This window comes from Monodelphis domestica, chromosome 3 (assembly GCF_027887165.1).
Source record: "Monodelphis domestica isolate mMonDom1 chromosome 3, mMonDom1.pri, whole genome shotgun sequence".
Lineage (NCBI taxonomy): Eukaryota > Metazoa > Chordata > Mammalia > Didelphimorphia > Didelphidae > Monodelphis > Monodelphis domestica.
In genome coordinates, this window is record NC_077229.1 from 26,461,543 (window position 1) to 26,467,802 (window position 6,260).

Here is a 6,260-nt window from a genome sequence, read left to right on the forward strand (position 1 = left end):
TCTATCTATCTATCTATCCATCTATCCATCCATCTATCTATCTATCTATCTATCTATCTATCCACCTACTTACCTATCTATCCTTCCATCCATTCATCTATTCATATATGTATATATGTCTGTGTGTGCATATAGATGTGTCTATAAATATTTAGATACATGTGTGCATATGTATCATAGATACATATATGTGTGTATAAATATATATATATATATATGATGTTGTGTTAGTTCAACCAAGAAACCTTGACCTCTACACTAATTGTTTCATGACCTCTTTTGTCTATAAAGATCCAGCTGTCCTTCCACATCCCCGGGGTTGGAGGCACAGCAGCCCCACGATCTGGAAAATCTGAGTTGAATTTTTTGGCCTCCCTTCATACCCGAGAAGGTCTGAATTTTTTCTTTTTCTTCTGTGGGGTGTCGACAGAACCTTATTGTAAATTTGGGTGAAGTATTTGGTCAGAGGCTATATGGGGTCAGTGTTAACATTTCTAGTCTTTGTGTGTCATCTACTGGCTTTCACATTCTTTTTGCAAACTTTTAACTTTATACTTATTTTAGCTTAAAAAAACAAATTACATATGTTTATGGTATTAAAAGACAAAATATGTTGCTATTCTACAATACTATTCATACATATATTTTAGGCCTTTCTGAGTTCCTAAACTTTCTGTCATCAAGATTCTCCAAAAATTCCCATTTCAGTTCTTTTTTTCTTTTCAAATCCTGACCTTCCATCTTAGAAAGAATAGAAACTAAGTATTGGTTTCAAAGCAGAAGAGCAGTAAGGGCTAAGCAATTGTAGTTAAATGACTTGTCTAGGGTCACACAGCTTGGAAGTGCCCAAGGCCAAATTTGAACCCAGGATCTCCCTTTTCTAGGCCTGGCATTCAATCCACTGTGCCCTCCTCCACTGAATTTTTTATGCCAACCTGCAATATTTTGAAACCACAATAGGGAAAGTCACAATGTAGAAAGGGTACCTGTATTTGTGTGTACATATAAATATATATATGAGTATAAATGCATGTATATATATATATATATATATATATATATATATATATATATATATATATAGGTGGTACACTGGGCTCAGAGTAAGGAAAAGTTCTCTTCATGAGCTCAAATTTGGCCTCAGACACTAGCTGTGTGACCCTGGGCAAGATTTTTTAATCCTGTGTGCCTCAGTTTCTTCATCTATAAAATGAACTTTCTGAAGAAGGAAATGGCAAAACTCTCCTCTGCCAAGAAAACCCCAAATAGGGTCCCAAAGAGTCAGACAGGACTAAAACGACTGAACCACAACAAATTAGTGTGACCTTGGGCAAGTCACTTCCCTAAATCTCTGTGTTTCTGTTTCTGTACCTGTAAAATGAGCTAGAGAAGGAAATGGCAAACCTCTCCAGTGTCTCTGCCAGGAAAAACCCCAAATAGGGTCACAGAGAATTGGACACAACTGAAAAATGACTTTATCAACTATATATATATATATATATATATATATATAAACACACACGTGTGTGTGTGTGTGTGTGTGTGTGTGCGCCTCAGGACAACCTAGGTGTGGCAGGTGCTCTAATTTTCCCCGTTTTCCCGAGGAGGAAGCTGAGACCCAGGGATGCTAAGTGGCTTGAGCTTTTAAAGGATCACAGCAAGCCCAGAGTAGAGGTAGGTTTTGAACTCAAGTCCTCCCAGCCTTACTTTTTTTGCCTCTTCTCCAGTTCATGGTTCCGGCTCTGCTGGTTCTCCAGAAGGATCCGGGCATCCTCAAGGTCACAGGTCAGACTGTGGCATTTCCTCTTCAGTTGGTGAGAGCTTTTCCTGACCTCCTCATAGGAGTTCACAGCCTCCCGAAGCTGTAAGCAGAAGAACTCAGAATCATCCTTTTCAAGACATGTTCATGACTTCAGTGTTTCCCTTTGGATCCAAGAATCTAGGTGGCACAGTGGAGAGAGCCCTAGGCTTTGGAATCAGGAAGACTCATCTTCATGAGTCCCGATTTAGCCTCAGAGACTTACAAGCTGGGTGACCCTGGACAAGTCACTTCACTGAGTGTGCCTCAGTTTCCTCATCTGCAAAATGAGCCGGAGAAGGAATGAAAAACCACTCCGGTATAGGGAAGAACCCCAAATGGGGTCATGGAAAATGGGGCACGACTGAAAATGACTGACCAGCGACTCTAACAAAAAAAGAAAGCTTGAATTCTATCCCTGCTGTCATAGGGAAGCCATCAGAACTTCCTGAAGAGGGGAGCGAGGGTTGGGCCAGGCTCGGTAAGAACACTCCCAGCTCCTTCCTCTTCAGGCAGGCAACGTCCCCCCAAAGGCTCGAGTTTGGAGGAAACTCAGCAAAGCCCCTTTAAAGAAGTCGGCTCATTAAAAGAACTGTATTAAATAAGCAAAATGTTGAGTTAATGAAGCCTGTAATTCTAAACTCAGTGTTTGAAAGCAAATGGGATGCCGCCTTGTATTTCCACCGCTCAGGAAAGGTTGATAGTTTATTACTTTTTAATGTAGCATGAATATCCCCCCCACACACCTCCTTGGGGAAACTGACCTAACTTGATAATCGGCTATTAAAGGCCTAGACTAACCCCCCCCCCACCCCCACCCTGTAGCTCCTCTCTCTTAATCTACTGTGCAAGTCTCTTGGGAAGGACTATTTAACATCTGCCTGAGAGGCAAATCAAGGCTCCACACCCACATCTCGGAGGCAGGAGGATGCTCAGCTCTTTGGCGTCAGAGCGTCAGATGTGTCTCCATTAAAGCCCCAGAGCTGAGAGGAAGGGGAGGAGGGCTCAGCTCCAGGGCCCGCCTCACATATTCTGGAAGCCTTCCCTGACCGTGCCAGTCTGCTGAGGTTCCCATTTCTGACTGCTCAGGCCCCCATCCTTGAATCAGAAAATAGCTAAATAAGACATGGGACCTGGGAATCCAGATCTTTCATTTTAGGGAGCTCAGGAAAAGGTCATGTGGAGAACCAAGAGCAGAAGGAGGACTCCAGCCTTGGTCCCCTCTCTTCCTAGTGAGACCCTTTCCACAAAACCAGGCCTCGTCGCCAGAAAAAGAAAACTGCCAGGATATAGTCAGAGGTTAGGCCATCTTGCAAGTTTGGATTTTATTTTATTTTATTTTTTAAACCCTCACCTTCCATCTTAGAATCAATACCAGGTATTGGTTCTAAGGCAGAAGAGTGGTAAGGGCTAGGCAGTGGGAGTTAAGTGACTTGCCCAGGGTCACACAGCTGGGAAGTGTCTGAGGCCAGATTTGAATGCAGGATCTCCCATCTCTGGGTCTGACTCTCAATCCACTGAGCCACTCAGCTGCCCCCAGTTTTGTATTTTAGAACCAAAATGTAATTGAGAAACCATTAGATTGCTGGTGATGGCCTTTTTTCTTTTCAATCCCTCCCCAGCTAGACCTCTGAAATCCCTCCTAGTCCTGACATCCCTTGTTCTAAGCCCCTCCAGCTCTGATACCTCCTGTTCTAAGATTCCTCCCAGCTCTGATATCCCCTGTTCTAAGCCCCTAAAACTCTGACATTCCATGTTATAAGCTCCCTCCAGGTCCTTACATCCCCAGTTCTAAATCCTCCCACCTCTGACACTCCTTATTTTAAGGTTGCTCCTAGCTCTGACATTCCCTGTTCTAAGCCCCTCCAGCTCTGAAACCCCAGTTCTAAGCCCCTTCCCAGCTCTGACATTCCCTGTTCTAAGCCCCTTCTAAGCCCTGACACCCCTAGTTCTAAGCCCCTTCTAAGCCCTGACACCCCTAGTTCTAAGCCCCTTCTAAGCCCTGACACCCCTAATTCTAAGCCCCTTCTAAGCCCTGACACCCCTAGTTCTAAGCCCTGACATCCCTAGTTCTAAGCCCCTCCAGCCCTGATACCCCTAGTTCTAAGCCCCTCCAGCCCTGATACCCCTACTTCTAAGCCCCTCCAGCCCTGATACCCCTACTTCTAAGCCCCTCTGGCCCTGACACCCCTAGTTCTAAGCCCCTTCCAAGTCCTGACACCCCTAGTTCTAAGCCCCTTCCAAGTCCTGACACCCCTAGTTCTAAGCCCCTTCCAAGCCCTGACACCCCTAGTTCTAAGCCCCTTCCAAGTCCTGACACCCCTAGTTCTAAGCCCCTTCCAAGTCCTGACACCCCTAGTTCTAAGCCCTGACATCCCTAGTTCTAAGCCCCTCCAGCCCTGATACCCCTACTTCTAAGCCCCTCCAGCCCTGATACCCCTACTTCTAAGCCCCTCCAGCCCTGATACCCCTACTTCTAAGCCCCTCTGGCCCTGACACCCCTAGTTCTAAGCCCCTTCCAAGTCCTGACACCCCTAGTTCTAAGCCCCTTCCAAGTCCTGACACCCCTAGTTCTAAGCCCCTTCCAAGCCCTGACACCCCTAGTTCTAAGCCCCTTCCAAGTCCTGACACCCCTAGTTCTAAGCCCTTCCAAGTCCTGACACCCCTAGTTCTAAGCCCCTTCCAAGTCCTGACACCCCTAGTTCTAAGCCCTGACATCCCTAGTTCTAAGCCCCTCCAGCCCTGATACCCCTACTTCTAAGCCCCTCCAGCCCTGATACCCCTACTTCTAAGCCCCTCCAGCCCTGATACCCCTACTTCTAAGCCCCTCTGGCCCTGACACCCCTAGTTCTAAGCCCCTTCCAAGTCCTGACACCCCTAGTTCTAAGCCCCTTCCAAGTCCTGACACCCCTAGTTCTAAGCCCCTTCCAAGCCCTGACACCCCTAGTTCTAAGCCCCTTCCAAGTCCTGACACCCCTAGTTCTAAGCCCCTTCCAAGTCCTGACACCCCTAGTTCTAAGCCCTGACACCCCTAGTTCTAAGCCCCTTCCAAGTCCTGACACCCCTAGTTCTAAGCCCCTCCGGCCCTGACACCCCTAGTTCTAAGCCCCTTCCAAGTCCTGACACCCCTAGTTCTAAGCCCCTTCTAAGCCCTGACACCCCTAGTTCTAAGCCCCTTCCAAGTCCTGACACCCCTAGTTCTAAGCCCCTTCCAAGCCCTGACACCCCTAGTTCTAAGCCCTGACACCCCTAGTTCTAAGCCCCTTCCAAGCCCTGACACCCCTAGTTCTAAGCCCTGACACCCCTAGTTCTAAGCCCTGACACCCCTAGTTCTAAGCCCCTCTGGCCCTGACACCCCTAGTTCTAAGCCCCTTCCAAGCCCTGACACCCCTAGTTCTAAGCCCCTTCCAAGTCCTGACACCCCTAGTTCTAAGCCCCTTCTAAGCCCTGACACCCCTAGTTCTAAGCCCCTTCCAAGTCCTGACACCCCTAGTTCTAAGCCCCTTCCAAGTCCTGACACCCCTAGTTCTAAGCCCCTTCCAAGTCCTGACACCCCTAGTTCTAAGCCCCTTCCAAGTCCTGACACCCCTAGTTCTAAGCCCCTCCGGCCCTGACACCCCTAGTTCTAAGCCCCTTCCAAGTCCTGACACCCCTAGTTCTAAGCCCCTTCCAAGCCCTGACACCCCTAGTTCTAAGCCCTGACACCCCTAGTTCTAAGCCCCTTCCAAGCCCTGACACCCCTAGTTCTAAGCCCTGACACCCCTAGTCTAAGCCCTGACACCCTAGTTCTAAGCCCCTCTGGCCCTGACACCCCTAGTTCTAAGCCCCTTCCAAGCCCTGACACCCCTAGTTCTAAGCCCCTTCCAAGTCCTGACACCCCTAGTTCTAAGCCCCTTCTAAGCCCTGACACCCCTAGTTCTAAGCCCCTTCCAAGTCCTGACACCCCTAGTTCTAAGCCCCTTCCAAGTCCTGACACCCCTAGTTCTAAGCCCCTTCCAAGTCCTGACACCCCTAGTTCTAAGCCCCTTCCAAGTCCTGACACCCCTAGTTCTAAGCCCCTTCCCCTGACACCCCTAGTTCTAAGCCCCTTCCAAGTCCTGACACACCTAGTTCTAAGCCCCTTCCAAGTCCTGACACCCCTAGTTCTAAGCCCTCCGGCCCTGACACCCCTAGTTCTAAGCCCCTCCAAGTCCTGACACCCCTAGTTCTAAGCCCCTTCTAAGCCCTGACACCCCTAGTTCTAAGCCCCTTCCAAGTCCTGACACCCCTAGTTCTAAGCCCCTTCCAAGCCCTGACACCCCTAGTTCTAAGCCCTGACACCCCTAGTTCTAAGCCCTCCGCCCTGACTATTCCCTCTACAAGTGCGAGTCTAGGGTTCCAGACCCAAGCGTCCTCTCAGTGGCGCCCCAGAGCAGGGCTAGTGGACGCTGCCGCCGTTCTCTCACCTTCTCTTCCAGCTCCC

The 6,260-nt window shown here is 48.6% G+C and overlaps 1 protein-coding gene across 1 annotated transcript in view; it reads right to left on the reverse strand.

Moving 5' to 3' along the window:
• Positions 1-6,254, reverse strand: part of LOC100010514 (unconventional myosin-XVIIIb) — a 204,375-nt gene extending 198,121 nt beyond the window's left edge. The window contains exons 1-2 of the mRNA XM_056821572.1: positions 6,244-6,254; positions 1,708-1,862 (exon numbers count right to left, since the gene is read on the reverse strand). The gene's annotated coding sequence lies outside the window, so the exon portion shown is untranslated. The remainder of the gene's footprint in view (positions 1-1,707; positions 1,863-6,243) is intronic.
• Positions 6,255-6,260: the final 6 nt, after the last annotated feature.